The following is a 23,129-nucleotide window of genomic DNA, read 5'->3' as shown; positions in this document are numbered from 1 at the left end:
TATTTACTGTGGCACTTTCCAAATGCTCTTTTAAAACGTTATCCGATTTTGCTATTTGCTGCAATAAATCCAAAAATATGCCTCGGTTAAAGGAACCTTCTGATTCATCATGTCCTCGCATACCTATTTCATGTACTCCACAAAATTTTAAACAGTCAACAATGAGGTCGAGAATGTGTCTATTCTTTTTAACAATTTTATTGTGCCTCTCAACAGATAAGCTGTGTCCTACACTGATCTGTGACTGAATATCTACTGTTCCTAGTAGGCTATATGAAAGTGCATTGGTAATGTGCATTTTTGAACTCTCATGTCGCTTTATTCTTTCTGAAATATGTTTTATATCTTTAAAACCTTCCTTTGACAAAGTAACTTCCGTTTCTTTACCTTTCGAGTTGTCCGGTGTTGGGTTGTCCTCGGGTTGATTTATTGTCCACGGGTTGAGTTGTCCTCGGGTTGAATTGACATGGAACCGTTTTTATAATGGTTTAACTTTTCTAGAAAACTCGTGCGACTTTAAAACAAGCCTATGACCGCACATACAACGGGTTGCATAATCAAAAGAGAATTATTTGTGATGAAATACGTGCTGATTCCTTGGAGAAATAATAAACTCAAATGGCACGGGCAGCGGCGATAGTTAACAATACATTTCTCTTTATTAAATCACCTGCCCAAAAGCCAAAAACAGAATATGCACGAACAAATGGTAATCAATATTCAACAAATACCGCCAATAAAACCTATCCAAAATAATGAACAGAACAACATTTTAAATCAGCGCTTTGGAACAAACCAAGAAAAGGATTAAACCTAAAGCAGCCCTCGACTCATTAAAAATTCGTACGTCATTCACCACCCGTCAGACACAACAACATTTCGAATATAAACCCACAAAACAGATAGAAGAATTATGTTATAGAATATGCGATCAGAATGCCACGGTGACAAAAATGGAATAATTTGGTTTGTGAGAAACTTTAGATGCAGTAGAATAATTGCTGCTCTTGGTTACTTGGCATACCGCTCTCTACCCGGATAAAACTTATGGCACAGTTATGGTATGATGTTATTTGTATCATTGTATGCATTAAACAAGTTTAACGCCCTTTTATAGTGTAATGTAACTTTAACTGTTAATAAGCCTTTTTACATGGGCGATTAAGCGAGCTTCGAGCTCGCTTCACGAATTCGCTATAGCGATTTTTTAAAAGAACCAACCACGCGTAACGAGTTCGCTTCGCGGTATATTTACATGGGTATTTTTAAGCTCGCTTCATTTAGGGTGAAGTGATTAAAGTCGAGTTAAACCCGGATTAACCTAATCGCGGATTAAACTCGATTTAACTTTTTTTTTGTGTTATTAAAGTTGAGTTAACGCTAATCGTGGATTAAACTCGAGTTAAATCGCTAAAAAGTTAACAAACTCGGATTAACTTAAAATTAATTAACTACTTTATCAAAATATTAATTTTTTGTTGTTTCATGGTTCATTGGTTTTTCGGTCAATCGGCTTCGAAACTTGTTAACACGTGCGGTGTGTCACTCTTTGCTGAAACAGCAACGTTTTCATTTAAAGTTCCTAGTTTAAAATAATACGACCTCAGTTTAATTGTAAAACTAGAATGGCCTAAAAGTCGTTGTGTCGTTTGGACAGAGTCAATATGGTTCATAGGTAGCTTATGGAAAACAATACAACAGAAAAGTAAAGTTGTATGTAAGTTAGTACTGGCTTTGATAGTCAGTCAGTGATACTCCGGACGTAACATGTGCTTTTGAAATAACGATGGGCAGGTCACAAAGTTTAAATAATACTTTTACGTTGTTGAAATTAAAAACTGTCTACCTTAGCTTAACTAAACAGGAAATGTGCAATGATGATTTTAAACATTTTGCTCTCAGAAATACCTATTTTGGACAGGGTATCATATTTTAAAATCTAGTAAAGCTTCATTATTATATTCATGCATAGTGAAAAGCAAACCTCTTTATTTAAATTTTATAGATAGCTATTTTTTTTAAATAACAAAATTTAAAAACATAAATAAAACAATAAATAACCATGCAAACTAGTAAAACTTATAAAAGTTGTTTAAACTTGCTTTACTGCTCTGTAATTTTTTGTTTGTAGTAATTGAAAGGTTTTTTAATACTTACCGTAATTTCATGGCTATTATTTTTATCGTTATGAATCTAGACTGATAGGCTATTTAAAAGCGATTTAAAGTGTTATATGTAATTACTACTTTTCCTACTGTGAAACTATTTGGAGTAGTGAACTGATACGTACGTTTTTTGATCCATAATTCGGGCTTGTGAATTTTCGGGTAATTACATTTTGCATTATTATTAAGTTATTCTGTGTTTATGTTTTGTACTAAATGTCTCTTTTACCTTTATCAGGAACTTATTGGGTAGTTTTATCGTCTGTGACGTATATTTTCATGAGCCAATATCTGCCATTTATTAGGTATTTATGCCTTTTATTGTTAATGTGCCTAATAGGGCTTTGCTATTACAGCCTTTTTCTTTACCTTACCTTTTCAATTGCTAATTACAGATTGCCTGAATTAACCACGATTACACAAGTTGACCTTTGTATCCATTGTATAAGTGGCTTGCTAAACGTGTCGGTAAGATGTGTTTTGACTTCGATATTCTCTGTATTATGTTTTTATTATGTGGTAACAATTAGTTATATTGTGATCGCTTATTTTTCTATAGCATTATTGACTATAGCTGATTTATTTTGTAGAAACTGTCAATGAACGAATGTGTTTGTGTGTGAACGAAATAAAATTGTTCATTCATGTGTGCGACTAAAAGCGGGGTCAACTTTAATAAAGCAAGAATAGTTCAATCAGTACAAATAGTCTTATGCTAAATACCCTCAGTGCATGGCCACTTAGCACTAGAAGAGAGGGCATTTAACATTTATCATAAAAATATAATTGGGATTAGGTGGTAGGCCACCTCCTGTTCTTCTAATTTCTCATTTATGTTCTAAAGTAACTGATTTTGCTTTCTTTTTAATATTTTTGTATAAATTTTGTAAATTTTCTGGTGTTCTATTGCACCGTATATTAATTAAATTTTTTTGTTAAATCAACCCAAGCATTTTTTTTTGCAGTTGTGGTAGACGAATTTGTTAATTTGGAAGTTATAACGGGATAAGTTTTTACTAATTCCAACAGCACTTCTGTTTTGCTTTGATCGTAGTTAAGAGTTCTAATTTTTTTATCCATTTTTTTCTTAGCTACAAAAAGATTAAATAAAAAACGTAAACAAAAATTATTATGCAGTTTAACTATAATAACGTAACAATTTTATCTTAAAATTTAAAAATTATTGAAAATAATTATTTATTATTTGGTATGAGCTTCTTCAATTGTTTCAATTACTGGGGCAACCAGCTTCTTCATTTGTTTCAATTACTGGGGTTTCATCGTCATAAAGTTCCTCTTGCCTTGTTTTTAGTGCAAAATTATGCAGACACATATTTGCAACTATTATAACTATTGAATTGCCCAGACGTGTCCGAAGTGGAATTGTAAGGGCTCGGAACCTTTGTTTTAAAATGCCAAAAGACTGTTTAATATTTGATCTAGTTTTTATGTGAGCTTTATTGTACTTTTTTTGTGATAATGTCAAGGGATGAGTAATGGGGTCATCAAATATTTTTTACAGGGGTAAACCATTGTCACCCAACAACAGACCAGACACAAATCCATCTTCAAAATGGTCCCGAATTTTCAAAAATTCGGGAGTCATGAGTCAATCCTGGCCTACGCACAACAATGTTGGTAACGCACAATTTGGTAACGCACAACAATGTTGGTTCAGGCCATATATGATACTCGGTGAGCATCATATATGGCCTGAACATTAACTGAAAAAAAACCTTTTCTGTTTCTGAACACCTCAGGAGAATCACCACCAGGTGAAACAATAGGAACATGTGTGCCATCTATTGCCCCAAATACGTTGGTAAACCCTGAAACTTGCCTAAATTCATTCATACATGTTTGCAGAGCCAATCCATAAGGAAATGTTACAAATTTTTGCGCGAAGCAATACACTTAGAAATACTATGTACAATAAGGCACACCTTGCATCTATGTACCCAAACTAAGTCTCCATCACTGCGTTGCAAATTCCCTGTTGCATAAAACCTAGGGGTTACCAATAGCTGCAACAATGTTGGAACACCATGGCTTCTAATTTTTAAACTTGAATCTTGTTTAATAATGTTATAAAATGCTATTTTTATTAAATCTGTAACGCTGGACTATTTCTCTTTCTGTATATTTTTCCAGGGGATTTGTGATATCTTTTAATCGTTTTTTGGGAATTTCATAATTTGTATTTGTTATTTTAACGATTTCCAAAGTATCCACTTCAATAAAAAATTGCTTAACAATCGTTAATTCCTATTAACAATATTTAATAACAATTTGTAACGAAAGTTTCTATAGCGTACATTTTTTTTTATAATAGTAGCCTTAAGCCTGAGCAGCCAAATAGGCTAAAGGTCTGTTTTTTGTTTGCTAACAGTAACTAATCTTTACCAAGTCTAAATTAATAAAAAATTAATTGGTAAATTATTACTAAAAAACCCTTTAAAATCACGTTTAGCCCAAATATTTACAATAACTTAAATCTCGCAGAAAAAAAGTAAACAAAGCGTCCTTGGTTACAGCGAAAGTCAACAAAAATTGTCGTTCGCTGTTTTGATTCACTATAGCGATTTCAAACCGGTTTAAACCAGTTTTTTGACAAAAATCGCGAGTTTATCCGAGTTTAACCCGACTTTAATAACACGAAAAAAATAAAAAGTTAATCGGGGATTAAGTTAACTCGACTTTAATAACTTCACCTTAAGTGTTACTTATTGCATGATTTCTAAAATATTTGCAGAAATCAATAATGTTTTCTTACACATTTTTATAACAAAAGTAATACTGCTCGTACAAAGAAAAAGTGGAAAAAAAAATTAATATTAGAAGAAATACAAACTTATTTTACATTTTATTTACATAACCTTATTAAAAACAGCAATAAAACGTACTTGGCAACAAAAAAATACATTTTGTTCGTATCCACGTATTTCTTCACACAATTGATGTGAAACCATTTGTGACAGGAAGCGCATTTAACCTGCGTTGCCTTTGTTTGATTTCCGGGCAGCCTTCATCGTCGCATGTTGACCATTTTCTTACGTTTGTTCGACTTTGTGCATTTACAATGTAGTTTTGATTAGTTATGAAGGTAGAAGTGTCAAATTTCCAAGATACTGCAACACGAGCTCGAGCTCTTGAAATTTGCAAGCAACTTTTCGGAGATTTAGCGGCATTTTCTTTTAGACTATACAAAAGATTTTGAAGCCATATTCTTATTTTACTAGATAAACATAACAAATGATATGTTATTAAACTTGTTTAACTTCAATCGCGGTGGTGTAAGCTAAACTTTCTTTCGTGTATCCTATATGCCACTGGATAAATTGGGTCATTTTCTAAAATCACATTTCTGCAAACCAAAACCGACACATAAAAGTTCCCAATTAAAAAAAGTAGTGTCATAAGATATTAATTGTTTAAATGATATGTTCACGTTAGAAATGGTCAACAATCTTCAGGTGGTTTTTAAAATTTTAACGTCCGCGAGATTAACAACCAAATTAGAATATGCAGTAAATAAACAAACAAAAACTTTGGTATATTTTTTGCATATTCCATGTCGCTAAAGAATTCGTCATTGGTCAGTCTGCCTTTTTTTAGAGCAAATATTTTCGGTTTTGTTTTTTCGCCAGACTAATCTCGCGTTGCTGCCATTTTTTGAAGTTATTCTTTTCTAGTTATTTTGCCCTTGAGCCATATCTGTTATCTACGCCAACATGAACCCAGAGCACCACTGTTTAAAAATAAGTTTTTGTTTATAATTTTTTTTTTGAAGTTATTCTATATATCTTAACCAATTTAGCCTAGCAATTAATATGCCAAAGAACGATGCCCCTGCGTCATCGATCTTGATCATTTTATGCTCCGCCTCAGTGAAGCGCCTTTTAATGGGTCCCAGATCTCCCATCCCGGCAAGGCGCTTCACTGGTTCCTTCACGTTTATAGTAATAAAAGCCACCGTTGCCGAATTGTCTTGGCGGTTGCCATGGATCTTAGCAGACCACGCGTTGTGGTACATAAATTTGACAGCGCTGGTAAGTTGGTCATTGTTAAAGAACGATGCCCCTGCGTCATCGATCTTGATCATTTTATGCTTCAGACGCAGGGACATCTGACCAACCCCAGCGCTGTCGCTTGTTAAAGTTGAAGCATATTCGGTTGGGAACAATATGGCACCCACCATGGTTTTGCCCTTGCCGGCAGCTCCGTGCAACATAAGGTGTTGGCTCAGTCGGATACCGTCCTCGTTTGGATCTCGGATCTCAAGGGCGGCACCGACCAAGCCAACCTTTAGGTCAAAGTTTGTTAGCTTCATCCCGTCATGTTTGATGTTTTTAGCCTCTCCAATTACTTGATTTACTATCTTGGCTGCGCCGGCAGTTGACCATGGTTTGGCTACATTTGACATTTTGCCAAAAGCCCTATTTATTTTGGACTTCCCCTTCCCCCATGCCGTATGCACGTTTGACACACGTTTCGGGGAAGGTGAAATCCTCCCTGAACAAGTTCTGTTTGAAGGCTTTGGCTGCTGGCTTGCTGTCAACTTGAGAGCGACCTTTCTGGCTGTGGCTTCATAACTTTTCATGCCTTTGCCTTTCGTATCGTTCGTGATTTCTTTTGCCAATATGTCGGGCATTGACTCTTGGTTGCTTTTGTACATATATTTCACCCATTGCTGGAGCACCTTGACGGGTCCAGCCCATGTTATTTGTTGCCTCAGTACGTCGAGGACCGTGCTAAGAGATCATCTTTGTCTAGCTTTGCTAAGTGATGAGTCAATTTAATCATTTGTTTTGTTGTGGAATACGGTGAACATATTTGTCATTAAGTTCTGGTATTTGTGTTTGGGCGATGTGGGTTTTAATTTGTTTGTAAATGTATTTATAAGGTGCATGTTTGTATTGGTTATTTAACTTTACATGTTTATTACTTTACATGTTCATTTAAAAAAATTTTGTTCTGATAATACCATTAATATGACACTAATCTATTAAAGTCAGGACCACTGTTATTCTGCTAGAATCTTTTTTTTTAATCTTAGCAGAACTCCGCTTTTTTCCGCGTAAGTGCATGTTGATATGAATTGTTAAATCCCTAATACAAAAAACTAAACATGATTATTACATTAATGTTAATATTATTGTTAAATATGCGTTTTATATTTGTTACATTTGGCAACCCTGAGGTTTTATAATCAGCCGTGCGTTTCACTTGATTGAAAGGTTTTTTAATACTTACCGTAATTTCATGGCTATTATTTTTATCGTTATGAATCTAGACTGATAGGCTATTTAAAAGTGATTTAAAGTGTTATATGTAATTACTACCTTTCCTACTGTGAAACTATTTGGAGTAGTGAACTGATACGTACGTTTTTTGATCCATAATTCGGGCTTGTGAATTTTCGGGTAATTACATTTTGCATTATTATTAAGTTATTTTGTGTTTATGTTTTGTACTAAATGTCTCTTTTACCTTTATCAGGAACTTATTGGGTAGTTTTATCGTCTGTGCCGTATATTTTCATGAGCCAATATCTGCCATTTCTTAGGTATTTATGCTTTTTATTGTTAATGTGCCTAATAGGGCTTTGCTATTACAGACTTTTTCTTTACCTTACCTTTTCAATTGCTAATTACAGATTGCTTGAATTAACCACGATTACACAAGTTGACCTTTGTATCCATTGTATAAGTGGCTTGCTAAACGTGTCGGTAAGATGTGTTTTGACTTCGATATTCTCTGTATTATGTTTTTATTATGTGGTAACAATTAGTTATATTGTGATCGCTTATTTTTCTATAGCATTATTGACTATAGGTGATTTATTTTTTGTAGAAACTGTCAATGAACGAATGTGTTTGTGTGTGAACGAAATAAAATTGTTCATTCATGTGTGCGACTAAAAGCGGGGTCAACTTTAATAAAGCAAGAATAGTTCAATCAGTACAAATAGTCTTATGCTAAATACCCTCAGTGCATGGCCACTTAGCACTAGAAGAGAGGGCATTTAACAATTATTCTTTTTGTTTATCCCAATGTCGACTCGGATAATAAACCAGGCAATTTTGCAAGATACAGATTTTGCGTTAGCACAAATTATCGACATTTTAAATAATATTAAATAAACAACATCAAAAGTTATAGTGAAGTCAAAAAACAATAAAGAAACAAGATTTCGCTCCGACCCAATTAAAAATACTTTCCGACATTATGAAATTCAAAAAAAATTAATATCATATAAACGAAGTAAAAAAAGGTGTATGTTAATTTTTAAAATAAACAAATTTAGTTTACGCGAACTATCGACCACAAACTGATAACAAATATGTCGAAAATTCGACAACTCTTTTTATTTCCGAGTTAATTTAAAATACTTTCCGACATTATGAAGTTTAAAAAATTTTGATCACAACTAGGGGCTGCAATTATAAATAAGTTTGCCCAGTTTTACATTTTTCGTTTTCGCTAATTATCGACATTTTAAATATTATAATAGAAACAACATCCCGCTCCTTAAGGCGAAAAACGAATCCCACTCTAACAAAAACTACTTTCTCCAAAAAATATACAAGCCAAATTTTTTTTCATAAATAAATAATAATAAATTAAAATTGCAGGCAAAGTTTAAAGCCAAACAACTTTTGTTTGCAAAAGTTATAGTAAAGTCAAAAAACAATAAAGAAACATTAAAATACTTTCCGACATTATAAAATTTAACAATATATGAAGCGAATTAAAACGGAGGTGTATGTTCATTTTAAAAATGAACAAATTTCGTTCACGCGAACTATCGACCGAAAACTGTTAACAAATATGTCGAAAAGTCAACAAAATTGTTAATTTTAAAAATTAATTAAGTAATTAGTTATTTATTACTACACTTATTAAGGTTTTTGAAATTAATAGTTATAACTTTTTTTTTAAATTTGAAATTGCTGCCGCTTCTAAAGCAAATATATAATTTTATTATTGTTGCAAAATTTACACGGCAATTTACGAAATATACTAAAATGCCCATGCGTTAAGTGATACCAACAAACAGTAAAGATTTTTTGCCAATGTATTATTTTTTGTTCCATGTCGACTTCTAATGTTAATTGGAGTTTGTCTTCGTTGTTTAGTGGGTGTGCGTGAGGATTTATTTCTTTGTTGATTACCTTGAAAAAACGACCATTAAAAAAGTATTTACATTTTTGTAGCAATTTTAAATACTATTGTGATGTACTTACTTTTATTCAGTATTACAGACCGTTTGGTAATAACACACACACATATCCTATATACCTTATTCAAATAGAATAGAGGTTAGTTGTTACACACTTTAAAGAAATAACACTTAACATACATACATGAATTACAGTTAACACTAGCTCATTGGGACCTCAAATCTATACAAAAATGTTATGAAAACTTAGAAATATCCAAAATCACGAAAAAGTAAAATGACATGCGGGAATCACATCCGGGACACTAAGATATAGTAGTTGAAAAGCTTCGTTTAAACGTGCATGGCATAACACTTTCTATAATTTCACAAAAGGGCCAAACTTCAATCTCTTTAAGCTGGTAGTACAAAAAAGTAATACAGGTGGTAAATATTTTAGAAACTGTGGTTTCCGACATTTGAAACAATATAGACAATTCTTTGTGATATTTATCTTATCGAAGTTTACACAAGGTCAAAAATAGTTCATCATGTGCATTAAGAGTGAGTGGTACAATAAAAAAAAAAGTGAATTATGTGCTGCAGGCCCAAGAATATCAAAAAAACATACAAAAGTGTGAAAAGTTATCAAATCCAGTATAATATTGAAAAAAAACGGGATTTCACCCCAAAACCGGGATTTCACTTAGACATTGAGTTGATTACAGTTGAGTTTATTTAAATTCCTTTTTAACAGCATCTTCTTTATTTTCCACTATACATTATTAATGATAATGATAAAAAATCCACTATACATTAATGTTATTAATTATTTTTTATAATTAAAAATGGATGGAATAGCATTACTTTTTTACCTCTGTTGCCTTTTAACCGGAGGATTAGCACAAAGTAAATGGTTAAAATCATTACCAGTAAAATGATTTTGCACACAACATCCAATCCAAGTTTGGTATCCAGAGTTTGCGTTTATGTGTGTCAAATCTATTTATTGCATACAATACGCCATTTTAATAAAAGTTCTTCGTTTTTAGGAAATAGATGACCTCCTTATGACGAATTGCATCCGGGTATACAGCAACATTGTGGCATTATTTTATTTAATAGCGAAATTCTTTTTAATTATTAATAAGCGAAGTGGGGTAATTAAAAATTTGCGAATTTAAGTTTAAGCGTTTGTTGTTACCTGACGACTAAATTGATTACAACCAAGATCTGCTGCCACCTAGTGATATGCTGGTATACGGCTAATGTGCCCCGTTAACATTAAAACATTTTCGTGCAAATATATATATATAAGTTTTGTCTCCAAAATTAAAAGGAGCAGAGGTATAGTAGGAGAAAAGTATCAAGGGGAGGAGATGGAATAGGAGTATGAGGACTGAAAGAAATGGGGGAGAAGGTCGGGTGATATATCAATGTAACAATAAAATAAAAACTTTTTAGTACGACACGCATTTTGCAAACGTAAGTAGAAGTATATTTTTGCATTTGCGGGCAAAAGTTTATACTTTTTTGCAATTTATTTAAAAAAATAACAACATTTTAATTCAGTTTTGCAAAGTTACAGTCATTCAAAAATAAATTTTTCTAGATTCCCATGAACCGTTGTGACGTCATATTTGTGCGCGCGTGCAGATTTTTTTATTTTGTCGGCGTTACTATGTTTTGGCTAAGAAAAAAAGCGAGTCTGATTCGGTTTCTTCTAATGAATATCTTGTGGAAAATAAAACTTTTATCGGATATACCTGAGTATTCTGAGGGTTAAACAAATCCGAATTGTTAACACACTAGTGTTTAAGGAATTTAAATCAAGTTTATGTGAAGGCAGGCTTTTAAATACAAACTGGTAAGATGTTTATAATATCTGTGAACTTTTTCAGAATACTTAACATAAAATAAGTTTGTAAACCCTTAAAAATGGTTCTAACACGCACCTACTCTCCTTATTGCTCAGAAGCCACGCAACAGGAGCACCAGCCCCATAATCATCCACAATAAATACTGTTGTGCCATGTGTGAAGTCAATGCAAATAACTTTATTTCCAAATTGATTTAGCATTGTTAACATGCGGTGAGTAGAAAATGCAACAGCAAAATCATTACAATTTAACATTTCATTGAAATACCTGATATCTTGTTTTTTGTACATTCAGTGGAACTTTCGCTGCTGGTACTGGACACTTTGGGTATTTGCAGTGGTGGCTTCCAGCTAAAACAAATTAAATATTTGATCAAGTATTATAACTTAATTTATATCCAGTTTATCTTGATATTTACAACTAGAAACTGATTTAAAATATTAATTTTTGTATGTATAAAAAGTAGCCCTATATAAACTTATTAATTAAATACAATATAATAAACCAAGACAAAATGTTTTTAACAAATTACTACACTTTAAAATGAAATTAAAAGATACTAAAAATAACTCAAGATAGCCCTGAAAAGGACTTTGATATGCTGGATACAAACAATCAAGACCAAGTCTTAATTTCAAATACTTGGGTTTTTAAAATAGCTTCAAACAATAAGTTTAATTTCCAAAATGCAGAATTAAACCTAAAAAATAACATATTGTTATACATCTCCTGCTGACTTATGCTAAAGTTTGCTATAGTTTAACGCTAACAATAATTCTGCGACTAATGTCTGACTTCTTAGACTTGGTAAGACGGATGCCGGCTTCGCACTAAAAAGCTTGGCGTTTTTTTATAAAAGTTTTTTGTAACGAAATAATCGACATTATCACGAAACAGTTACCATTGTTACGCAACAGTTACTTATGTTCGACCTAACAGGGTGAGGTTATAATTTCTGCCTAATTGTTGTTTCTTCATTATCTACTCTGTTTCTTATGACTGTATTAAGTTAAATAAAGCCTTAAGTTTACTAAGAAATTTCTATTTAATGATAGGCTACCACACCCCGCAACTTGTCAAAAACAAGAAAGTTTACAAGATTATCGTATATTGGTTTGCAAGATTATGGATATTCTAGATTAAAACTGTAATACACCGCAACTAAAGTTAAAAAACAATCATTCATAGAAGCATTATTAAGATCAAGTTCTTTTTTTTTAACTAAAATCGAAATATCTTTGGGGTGGAAAGTTTCGAGCTTAACCAATGAACCTTGCCTTTATTTTTTCTTTTACTAAATTCTTGAAATAAAACATTGTATTTTAATAAACCTATTATTATTTTTTAATTAAATTAGTTGTTATTTTATAAAACTTATTTATGTAAATTTATTAAAACAACATGGTTCAAAACAACATGTCTAAAAAAAGAGCGTCGGTCACGAAAAAACACTTACCGTATTTTGTAACATTTATACCTTTACAGCGTCCTAAATAGTTGTTATTACGACTATTGTATTCCAAACTTAAACATTAACTTAAACATGTTAAGCGAAAACATTTTTTTCAAGTTGTAAATGGAAACGCTGTGGCCCTTCTTCTTAGTTCAGATAAATATGTTGGAGAAGTTGGGGAAGCGGAAGAAGATGAAGTAACCACATCGGTGTCGAAGTGTTCTTTAGGAGACTATGTTTTAATTTTGTTTGGTGCAAATGAGTACCCGGGCAAGATTGAAAATATTGTTGGGGGTCGCTACGTCATCAGCTGCATGACGCGCGCTGGTCGAGGTTGGAAGTGGCCAGACCACCCGGACGTGTTGGAATACACATTAGCAGATATTGTGAAAAAAATCGATCTTCCAACACCGATTAATTCACGTGGCCACTATATGTTTTGAAACCTATGTTTCTTTGCTCTGCCTACTTGCACGATAAGTTGCGAATTTCTTTGTTTTTGAAAATTTTGTAATTTCACCGCGTTTCGACTTACCGTTGTACGTTAGGTGGTTGACTACGCTTCAATTTTAATTTTAATTGTTTTTTTTTTCGACGTACCGTTAGACAAATGTACGTCAATTTGCAACTTGTGTCGTGCAAATTCTGATATTGGTAATTTCACATTCGAAACACCGTCTAATCTTAAAACAAAGGAAACAATTAAAGTTGACACTCCTAAATATACATCTCCTAATTTGACAGAGTTTATTTCCGGGCCTTGGAACGGATATATATTTCCAACAATTCCTAACGAATTCAAAAACAGCGTAGGCGGTATAAAACTTACCAAGTGCGAGTACGATACTCTATCACCAAAAGCATTTATAGACAGTTATATTATTGACGCATTTTTATTAGTATGTGCCGATACGGAATCACACTCAACAACTTTCTGTTTCGGTGTTGCCATTTCCTTGTGACTTCATGCCGTGGTTAACTAGCGGAATGCACCAAACATGGTTTGGCTGAATCAAGTTAAACCTTTAACATATGACATATGGCTTCTTCCCTCTGTTGTAAACAACAATCAATTTGTTTTACATGTGGTGATTTGGAGAAAGCTCAAAATAGTGCAATTTGATTCGCTACATTCTTACAAAAACGATCAAACACACCACATGAATGAACTAGTTGCTTTCGTCATGCATCTAATTCCGGATTCAGCAAAAGAAAAGTTATGGGATATTACTGCTCCTGTAGATTTTGAACCACAAATTGGAGGGTATGATTGTGGGCTTCACATTTGCATAAAGGCGTATATAATATGTACAGGAAAGGAAGTACTAATAAAAAAAGAAAATTCAAATGAGATTCGGGCCTGGATAGCAAACCTATTAATAAATAATAAAGTTAACCAAGTTTTGAAGCCCTTTATTGGTGACAGCAATAAAAAATACTTCAGGACAAGTAAAGATTTTACCCCTGATTTTAAGGTTGGCAGAAAGTGTCCTGGTGGGTATAGGTCATCTATGGAATTTTTACTAGATGCTGTTAGCTGCTTTTTTTAGTGCCAGCAATGAAACATGTGCGTATCAGGAAAAATGCTTACGCCCCCCTGGAAAACAACTAATGGTACTTTGCAGTGGAAAGTGTTACGATTGGTACCACACATACTGTGTCAATGAACCGGACGATCAAAGTTTTTCCTCCAGTTACTTGTGCCCCAATTGTCTTGAAATTTCAACAGAGCCTTTAGATGAAAATGAGGAGGAGATTGCGAAATTTATTGTAGACGGAAAGACTGACAACCACTTGCTTTCTATATTCAATTCGAAAATTTCATCTGACAGGTATATTAATTTTTTAATTAGCTTGAATTGAGAACATTATTTTAAGTTAATTAATTTGTATCAAAGATTTTTGTTTTAAAAAGCCGGCATTTAAAAATTTTAATTATATAGAATGAATACTTTTTTGCAAAAGTGGCCGACAAAAAGCGAAAAACCCACAACAATCAATCTAAACTTAGAAGGAGTGAATACATTTTTTAACGACCAAAATTTATTTGAAACTGTCAACTTTTATTTGCATGGTTTAGTTAAAAAAATTTATACCAAGTTAGATTTGTTTTTAAACATTCAAATAAAATGTTTTACACTTAAAAGCAACGTTAATTATACAAAGAATGTATAAAACATAATTTTTATATTTCTTATCTTTTTAGACCGATTAAAGATAAGATTAAATCAACCGATTTAATGCTGTTTGTATTTTTTCCTGAAGCGGTAAAATATGCGCTACAAGAAATCCAAAATAGTAGGCCTACAACTATGGAAACTAAATCGGTATTTACGACATTATTTTTTTTTTGTGTTTATATATAAAGGGCTTCTTCGTATATTAATAACAATGCAGTCAATATATTCTTAACACTAATTTTATGGCAATTTACTTTTAGAAAAATGCTGCTAAAAACTTATCAAAAAATCACCAATTCATTTTACCTACATTAACTGACGAAGAACGAGAACACAGGGGTTACGACGTCATTTCCGTCTAAAAACTGATAATCGAAATACGTATTTTCGTCAAATATTGCTCCCGTTGACCCCTTTATCTCTATTGTGCCAACTTTTAGTTGATTGGGACAATAAAAATGTGGCACAAAGGGGTTATGACGTCATTTCCGCTCAAAAACTGATAATCGAAATACGTATTTTTGTCAAATTTTGCTCCCGTTGACCCCTTTGTGCCAACTTTTAGTTAGGAATTTACTTTAAGATTGGGGCAACAAAAATGTGGCACAGAGGGGTTATAACGTCATTTCCGCTCAAAAACTGATAATTAAAATACGTATTTTTGTTAAATATTGCTCCCGTTGACCCCTTTATCCCCTTTGTGGGCAATAAAAATGTGGCACAGAGGGGTTATGACGTCATTTCCGCTCAAATACTGATAATCGAAATACGTATTTTTGTCAAATATTTCTCCCGTTGACCCCTTTGTGCCAACTTTTAGTTAGTATAAGATTGGGGTAATAAAAATGTGGCAGAAAGGGGTTATGACGTCATTTTATTAAAAAAAAAATACTCCGCATTCTGTACTCCACCTTTTACATAGTGCCAAAAATACCTACAGAGAAAGACTTTTAATGGATTTTATTGGAGTGTAATAATTTGCAATTACAAAAAAATTAATTACTCTCAAGTATTTAGACTGTACCCGAAAACATGTACACACACCGTTGTCCCGGGTGCTCATTGGTTTGATACAAGCACCTCCTATCCGCCTCCGAACCAACATTAAAGAACGACATTTCGACATACAGGTAAGTATACGTCTGATACCATATCATGCTCTGCAGAAACTAACAAGGGGAAAACATGTATAAAAAGTTATTTCATATATACTTACTTCAGATACTATTTAACTTATATTAAGCAATATACTATTAAGACATTATTATCATCTTATTGTCAGTAATATAATCTTTAGTAATTATTATGTTTCTTAAAAGACAACGTTAAATAAATGTACAACTCTTTATTACAGATAACACTAGCGTTCGTTTTGATGTCAAGGCGACAAACGTCTGATTACGTAAAAGTACTTGTTGCACTCTCATTGATAAGTTGCAATTCCCTCGGTTGTGTAAGTCTGCAACTATGGATTTTGAGCTGGCACAATGGAAGGCCTTCGCTGAAATTATGCCAACAGTTCAACGCCGTGGATGTTCTTTCCATTTCTGCCGAGCTGTTTATAGAAATATATCAGATAGTAAGTTTTACAAAAATAAGTTAATATTGTTTATTTTTAACTATTTTTTTTTAAAAAAACGTTTTAAAGTGCTCATATTTGGTTTACCTTGAATCTAGATAGTCATAATATTATTGTAAAGACAGCAGACCACGTTAGTTTTTAACCAACGGAAGTACAATTATTACCTAATATAAGGCACAAGACAATCGTTATTTGTTTTGCAATAATTCCAGTTTTACACAATCACAACGTGGGCGCAGAAAATGCCATTTAAACCAACCTTTTTTAGTAGAAAACAATAATAAACTTGTAGGATCATTTATTTTGAACAACGTTGAATTAAAACTATGAACAAAAAATAAAGCTATTTCTATTTTTGTGAAATTGCAATCCCAACGCCAAACTTGGCCCTGGGCATTGAATTTTTATTTATAAATGCCGCCATTAATGGCTCGACTGGAATGGATTTTGCGTATTCTTGGTGGGTAGCCATTACAGCAAGGTTGTTAAGACGTTGCTGAGTTTTAGTGTTTGGCAGGTAGGTTTTGCTCTGTAAAGCAAACTAAACGACATTTCAGCCTCACATGTCGATGTAGGAAGTACCAAATAAGTCACGAGGGATTTGCTCACGCAAAGAAAATTACTTCAACCTTTCGCGTTTAATGTCGGTGGACCAATCACCATCGTAAAACGCATTTACCTCGTCGATTTCAGAGGCTTTTATATTTGGGTCCTCCAGCAATTTTTGAAATTGCAAGGCAAAGGTGAGGGAGTCCCTCTGGTAATCGACCCTACACTTTGAATAGTGCTTAAAAATATCTTGCAATAGACTTGGCTGAAAAGTAAGATATTGCTTTCCATATTGGAAGAAGTCGGTTCGCCTAGAACCCTTGACCGCCTTGGCACGCAGGGTAGATTCAATTTCAATGCTGTCACCTGCTTTTTGCACTCGCGGAAAAAGGAAATTAAAATTTTTGGGTAATTTTTCGTCGGCTTCCATTATGGTACACAAAGTTTTCAGTGAATCCATAACGTAACCGGTGGTTACGTTTTTTCCCTGTACTGTTTTGTGTATTGGATTACTGGTTCAAAGAATACGCTGCAAGAGACAAATATAAAAAAGATATGCAGTTGATCGATTTTACCTAGTTGAGTATTGTCATTGTAAATTTGGTCAAAAAATCTAATAAGCTTTCATAATTTTTCAGGCCAATGTAAATGCATTGGCAGTCGCAATAGCCAGCGAGTTGGGCATAAGGGACGGAGAAAACTCTCAAAGCCGTCGTCGTTTTGGGCAACAATCGCCTCAAAAAATAGACGTTTTGGTGATTCCCGAATAAAACTGACTACTGGGTTAAGTAACTCAAGTGTTTGGAAAACATGAATATTTTTTTACAGGCATCTTGACAAACTAAGTCCAGTATATGTCCGTTACAGTACTAAAAAAGAACTTTTGGATTTTCGCACCGTATTCTATGCCGAAGGCCATAGAATTTTTAATATATATTATATTACAAAATAATTTTTTGGGTGACATTGGTTTGTGTATGATTAAGTTCACTATACTTGACAGGAAAGACCACGAAAAGGTTGTCACCATCTTTCCCAAAAATTATAGGGCCATTTTAGACCACATCTTAATAAGATCTTAATTTCTTATGCCTCCATTTTAGTCGGTCTTAACTTTGTTGTTGTTGGGGCCATCTCGGACCACATCTAAATAAGATCTTAACTTTTTATGCCTCCTTTTCAGTCAGTCTTAACTCCTTTTAAACTGAGTTATTGCCGTTGTAAACATCTCAGCAGTATTTGCAACAGATCGCAAAAAACCTAATGCACATTTTTGCTTGCTTTTATCACCAATGCCATTATCATGTTTTCTCCCCCATGCTTGTCCTCGGTTTTTTTAGGCTAATATGTTTAATACTGTAGTTAAAGTTGTTTTGAGTAATAGTTATTGGGATATATTCCGGTTGGAATTATATCTTTGGTAAAATCCGACTATTTTGTATTATTTAACCTTCCAAGTTAATAAAAGGTTTGACTCCGTTTGCTGTTAAGCAACTTAGTAAAAATGTCTGACTAAGTTCAATAATATGCAACACATCAGAATAACCTTGAACGTCGTATATTTCACAGGCAAGAAATACTTCTCATTAGTTCTGGTAACACGTTGGCGAGTCAATACGCAAAAATACAATAGAATAAAGGCTAATTATAAATTGTTACAGAATAAAATATTTTTTCTTCAAACTATAAGTCATCATAACACACACACTTTCGCTCTACACGTACGATCGTTAGAGGTCTCTCGACATACATATAATACAATAATAAGAAACGCTTTGAAAAAGGGGAATAAATTTAGAGAAAGGGCTACGTCATATAATTAAAACAAACTAAAGTTAATTTGGGCCGCCAGGTCAAGAATGTGTTTGCGTGCAACAGAAAACCGATTCAGGTAGATTACGTCCTCTTGATATGTCCGGTTAACACGACTTAAAATTCTGAGCAGCAAAATAAGCCTTTCGGGCTATCAATCAAAGTTTATGACGTAGTGTGTCTCTTTCGATATAACACGTGATTTCATGCTAGGATAATATCCGAATTATCCTACAATACCTTTAAAAATGGCCTCCATTGCAAGAATTTCAGTATCGCACTGATCTGTCATAAAATATTTAAGGGATTCCAATTGGGACACCATTTTCGCAAAACTTTAAGTGCCCTTTTAATATAATCAGCAGTCTCATTTTGTATAATAAGGTCTTTACACAAAGAAAAAAGGGGGAAAGGCATATTTTGATGTTTTGTAGGTAGCATCTAGAAGACACATCTCTTGCCCATACCTTTCAAGCAAACGTTTTTGCCAAGCAAATTGATGAACAAATATAAGTGATTGCCTCACTTAATAAAATGAATTTCTTCACTTTCACATTGTTTGCTTCTCCTGCCACATATGGTCGATACAAAACACTGTCTTCAGTACCATACGACTTTTTTCATTCATCAATTGAAAGTTTTACGTTAGTTGGGTCGAATTTTGATAGTGTTCTATTTACAAATGCATAATAAAAGCTGTTTCTTAAATCCTTAATGCATGGATAAAATCTTCGATTTGTAGGACACAGCGGGTCTTGATCTTTAAATAAATCATGTCTAACATGGAAGGCAATTGCTTTTTTAAGTTCACAGACACTGCTAACACCTTCGTCAACAAGTTTTCCTATTTCAGCAATTATCCGCTTATCCACTGCCTGCTGATTGATATCCAGCATCATGTTACATTAATTTAATATTATTTTTTGTTTTATAGAGATTAACATTTCCAGTTAAATGAACAACATGTGAGTGGTTTGGTGGAAAAATTATTTCATAAACAATTCTAGATTTTATAAATGATGGTGCTCCGTTCATACTTTAAACTTTTGGATACTAGGTTTTTAACTTGTTTTAATTCCTTTTTGCAGTCTTAAAAATTAGTTTTTAAAATGTTACAATTGTGTTTCAGGCAGTAGTTAAAAACGTTAGGTCAAACTGAAAATCTTTAGCAAGGTATTTATTGATATAATTCAAATTAAGTGTTATACCTCTGGTATAACTTTACTTTTAGCTTTTAATCTGATGCTACGATCCTTGCCATGTTTACATTCCATTTTAAAACTTTCAATAAATCTGTATGTTACGAAATTCTTGTTCCATAAAATTTGCTCACTTTTACTCTTGTGGACTTGACGCTGTATAAACTTGGTCAAAGTGGAGGTTTCAAATTTAGTAATTGTGGCCTTTTGTTGTAACAAACTAAAATATTTGTATTCAAGATGTAATTTTAACAAGCTGTTTTTTATAACAAAAAGGTAATATTGTTTTTTACAAATTAAAAAACAAATATTTTAGCTGTACCACAGTCAGCATACTCGAAGGCGATTTTACTTCCGAGGTGTACATTTCTTTCGTTTCCTTTGGTTGCCCCTGCATTTCTTGTGCCTGCAATATTTTGAAAAAAATCTATATATACGGTTAGTAAAAGCCTACTTGACTTCTTTAACTACTTTAAAAGCACTTACAAGTAAACCTATAACAGTAAAGGCTACACAATTCTCAAATAAGTTCAAAAGAATCAATAGATTAAATATGGTAAAACGGTTTTAGTATAGAATTATTTAAAAATAAATAATAATAAATAGTTCTGAAAAGAACTGTTTTTGGTAGAAATAGTCTTAAAGAACTATAACTGGTTGATGTTTAAAAATTGAGCTTAAAAAACGCAATCAGCAATCTTCTACAGTAGTATTCTCTAAAAATTTAACATAAATGCTGTTAGTTAAACTGTCACACAATCTATTTATTAAAAAATTTATAACAAAATAATATTTTAAATTTAGGCGGTAAAACTGCCATTGTTACGTAAAAGCATATATTGTTATTTTTGTGTTACGCAACCGATATTACTGTTACTCAACAGAAAATACCAACACCCAATCACGTACGATATTTTCATCAGGTTGATTAAGTCAGACTCCTTAGTTGCGCACTGGATGAACTTGCTATCCCGCTGGACACGCTTGGTTGATCAACCTCCTACAGAAAAAATAGTTGTCTGCTTCAATAACCTTAACACCCATAAGCTTAACTTTATCAAACTTGCCCAAATCCTTAGAAAAATCGGCCACATATTCGTGTATCGTCAGCCAAAATAAGATCCATTGTCTCATAATCTTTAGCTATGAGGTAAATAGAAAGAAATCCTGGCGTCACTTGGTTTATAAAAACATCCTCACTTGCAGCTGCTACTACAATTTTGAGCATATGCGTACAGAACTTTTCCTTGATTTCACTTTTATATAAAGTGTATGCAAATGTTCCAATTCCTATTGTAAAGCTTTATTATCACATAGTAAACGATATACGAAACATTATTAGAAAAGCTATTTCTTATATTTAACTATTTCTTTGGTAACAATGCTAAACTTTATTTTGTTTATTTGGTAACTCTTTTTTTACTTGCTAGCTTTAAACAAACCAGTATTACAACCAATAAAGTTCTTTGTAATCGTACCGATGTTGATTGTTAAAAGTGTTTTTATTCATATTTGTTTTTGAATCAGTTGCCTTAATTATTTACTTGTTTTGTTAATTATTTACTTGTAAATTTATTTTTTACCTCTGATTTAATATTAACATTATTATGCTGTAGTTTTTAAAAAATAATATTAACATTTATAATTTTGATAAGATATGTAATTAGTTCTTAAAATATATTATTAAAAGTAACGATTTAATAATGGAATTTATAACCTATGTAATGATAAGTAGTGTCTGGGCATGCTTGTTTAATAACCTCTTTTAAATATATTACTAACATATTTGAATCAGTCATAAAACATAAACGTAGTAAACCACTTTATTATAAAAAGATAAAATCTCTCTAAACCAAAGGCATTTATTTTTATATTCCGCTTCTTTATCTATTACATTGAAATTTTATCACTTTTATTTTATCTAGCAATATACAATAGCAATCGTTTGTACTAGACCTAAGATGAAACCAATTTTAACTCGCCATCTTTAATTTGTTTAATTAATCAATTGCTTTACATTACAGCTAGGATCACACAAATTATAGAGTGCAACTAATCGAGTTACAATACAGGATACACTAAAGGCATTTACCAACAATTCATATTATTGTACAAAGAAATGAATTACATTTAACTTTTTACATATTTAATCAAGTTTTAATATGCATTTGTTATTAAGTAATCCATTATATACTGAAATAAAAAGTAATTTACAAATATCAGTAAAACAAAATATTTAAAAAATCAAACATTAAACTTGCTTGCCTTATTTAGAAATAAAAAGAATAAAATATTTCGTTGTGCATACAGAGGTTTTTATTACTTTACCTTAAGGTAAAACGTATAACAAAAAATTAAAGTTAAAACAATGAGTATTATTATAATTGCTTCTTACATGACGAAAAACAACAAACACATTTTTTTTGGATAATATTTTATAATCTACATTTTCCATACAATCTTTCGTGAAAAAAAATGGGTTTATACTGGAGAGTTAGGCTAGAATAAGAGGCCTATATTCAATGTTAAAATTTTTTATCGATGGCCTAAATGTTCTATCATTAATAACGATTTTTTATCCAGAAGGGGGTGCGCCAAAGCGATTCGTTATCGCCAACTTTGTTTGTTTGCTGCATAGAAAGTCTTGCAGCGGCAATACGATTCAATAAATCTATTCAAGGTATTAAAATAAACTAAGACTCAAAGTATCACTATTCTAGCTGCCGACACCCTTGTGTTTCTTAACGGGAATTTGGGTTAATTTACTGTAGTATTTAAATACGTAAACCTCTTCGGGGATATCTCCAGATGTAAGATAAACATGAAAAATTGCCAAGCTTTCAATTTTGGCGCCAGTAAAAATACTCAAGATCATTCCTTCGCCACCGCTGGCATTTAATGGCCGTCGCATTATATTACGTATTTGGGAATTTGTATACCTACTTTCAACAAAGTTGGTGACAACAATTTTTCAACTTAAACTTTAAACATGCTTCAAATCTGGTCCTCTCGGGCATGACTTTTATTTTGGTAAAACGAAAATAGTCAAAGGCCTGGTCCCTACGTTAATATATATATAAACTTAGCGTGCCACCAAAGGCTTTTTTCACAAAGTTAAAGAGAAAATTATTTGTTTTTATTTGGGAC

General features: G+C 32.6%; 1 long non-coding RNA gene across 1 annotated transcript; it reads left to right on the top strand.

The window, feature by feature from the left end:
- Positions 1–2,198: 2,198 nt before the first annotated feature.
- LOC145755528 (uncharacterized) lies at positions 2,199–2,627 on the top strand. Its single transcript, XR_014284216.1, has 3 exons — positions 2,199–2,327; positions 2,404–2,470; positions 2,561–2,627. It is a non-coding gene; the product is annotated as an uncharacterized LOC145755528 (long non-coding RNA).
- The last annotated feature ends 20,502 nt before the right edge of the window (positions 2,628–23,129 follow it).

This window comes from Corella eumyota, chromosome 6 (genome assembly GCF_963082875.1).
Source record: "Corella eumyota chromosome 6, kaCorEumy4.1, whole genome shotgun sequence".
In the NCBI taxonomy this organism is placed as follows: domain Eukaryota; kingdom Metazoa; phylum Chordata; class Ascidiacea; order Phlebobranchia; family Corellidae; genus Corella; species Corella eumyota.
Note: the sequence above shows the minus strand (reverse complement) of the source record. Positions and strands in the feature narration are given on the sequence as shown.